Source organism: Raphanus sativus, unplaced genomic scaffold (assembly GCF_000801105.2).
Source record: "Raphanus sativus cultivar WK10039 unplaced genomic scaffold, ASM80110v3 Scaffold3303, whole genome shotgun sequence".
NCBI lineage: Eukaryota > Viridiplantae > Streptophyta > Magnoliopsida > Brassicales > Brassicaceae > Raphanus > Raphanus sativus.
In genome coordinates, this window is record NW_026618609.1 from 3,873 (window position 1) to 6,040 (window position 2,168).

General features: G+C 44.8%; 1 pseudogene; it reads left to right on the forward strand.

Annotated features, from left to right (window-relative positions):
• Window positions 1-290: 290 nt before the first annotated feature.
• Window positions 291-1,932, forward strand: LOC130506495 (probable xyloglucan galactosyltransferase GT14; annotated as a pseudogene).
• The last annotated feature ends 236 nt before the right edge of the window (window positions 1,933-2,168 follow it).

The window sequence follows — 2,168 nt, forward strand, 5'->3', positions numbered from 1 at the left end:
TTAGGCCGAGGAAAAGAAAAAAAAGTAGAAAAAGATAAAAGGGCTTTGTTGACCGACCCAATGCGAAACTTGAAAACTCTTCTTTCTCTCTCTATTTAAAATCTTTGCCGACAGAGAAACGGGCACTTTGCTTCACTCGACACATGCATATGTCAGTCTTAACTCCCTAACTCTTTTCCCCGCAATCCATGCTCCACTTCCTTTAACCTCTCAACAAATTATTTTCCTCATTTTCCCCGCAATTTAATTTTCTCTCTCTCTCTCTCTTTTTTTTTTCCTTTTTGGGTTTGATGAAGCCGAAGAATTATTCCTCCGATGGAGAAACCCATCTCCGTCGTAACTGGAAAATTCCGAAGCAGCAACAACAACAACCATAGTAACGTCTGGTTCGTCGTCCCTCTCTTCATCCTCCTCTGTTTCATCCTCCTCTGTTTTCGACTACTACTCTGCTCTCTACATTCACCGACACCACCGACGAACCCGCTTCCTCCTCCTCCTTTTCCGACACAACCCAGAAGAAACCAGTTTCTCCTCGCGACGAAACCCACCACCAAGACGTAAACGTTTCTCGACTACTCGACGAACCGCTTCCCGATTCCTGTTCCGGTCGGTACATCTATCTCCACGATCTCCCCGGTAGATTCAACAACGACCTTCTTCACAGTTGCAGTTTGATCACCAGAGAACAGAGAACAACATATGTCCCTCCTCGAGAACTTCGGTTTCGGTCCTGAGATTCAGGATCCGGACAACGTCCTGCTGAAACAGAGCTGGTTCTCCACGAATCAGTTCATGCTCGAAGTGATCTTCCACAACAAGATGAAGAAGTACACTTGCTTGACGCACAACTCCTCTCTAGCTTCCGCGGTCTTCATTCCCTTTTACGCGGGTATCGACATGAGCAGGTATCTCTGGGGTTTCAACATCTCCGTGAGAGACTCCTCCTCCCACGAGCTCATGGATTGGCTCGTGAAACAGAAAGAGTGGAGTCGGATGTCCGGTAGAGACCATTTCTTCGTCGCGGGAAGGATCGCTTGGGATTTCAGGAGACAGACTGATAACGAATCCGACTGGGGAAGCAAGCTCAGGTTCTCTTACCAGAGTCGCAGAACATGTCGATGATGTCTATCGAATCCAGCTCTTGGAACAACGACTACGCTATCCCTTACCCCACCTGCTTCCACCCTTCGTCTGTGGATGAGATCTCCGAGTGGCAAGATCGGATGAGGTCTCGGAAACGGGAGTATCTGTTCGCCTTCGCGGGCGCTCCGAGGCCCGAGTATAAAGACTCGGTTCGAGGGAAGATTATAGATGAGTGTTTGGAGTCGGATGATCAGTGTTACTTGTTGGACTGTAACTATGGGAAAGTGAACTGTGAAACCCTGTCAATGTGATGAAGGTTTTCAGGAACTCGGTGTTCTGTCTTCACAGCCGCCGGGAGATTCTTACACGAGAAGATCCATGTTTGATTCGATACTGGCGGGCTGCATCCCTGTGTTCTTCCATCCGGGGACAGCCTACGCTCAGTACAAGTGGCATTTGCCCAAGAACCACAAGAGTTACTCGGTTTATCTACCGGTTAAGGATGTGAAGGAGTGGGATATCAAGATCAAGGAGAGGTTGCTTGAGATTTCAGAGGAAAGAGTGGTGAGGTTGAGAGAAGAGGTGATTAAGTTGATACGAGTGTGGTTTACGCTAATCCGAGTTATGGATCGGAAGGGAATGAAGATGCATTTGAGCTGGCTGTAAAGGGAATGCTAGAGAAGATTGAAGAAGTGAGAGAGATGATGAGACAAGGAAGGATGGTGGTGAAGGGTTTGATGATAGGGATGATTACAAAGTATACATTTTCTCCATATGAAGCTCAAGTTTTGACATAAAAATTGAATATATGTCAATGTGTCTTTTTAGTTTATGTAGGTAGAAGCAATTTGTTTGCTCTAGAGTGAAAAAAAAAACGAAGAAAGAACGTGTTTTGAAACAAAAGATAATCTTGAGCTTTGCTTTATAAGTTTGGTTAACTTCATGGATATTTGAAGGATCTAGTAGTGTAGTATTGCTGTATAAAGATGGTTGAATACTCCATAAACATAGTGAAAACAAAATGACAAAATCTAAAATGCATGTTTTATTAATTAATTAAAGTAACAAACTCTGTCCCACTTGTG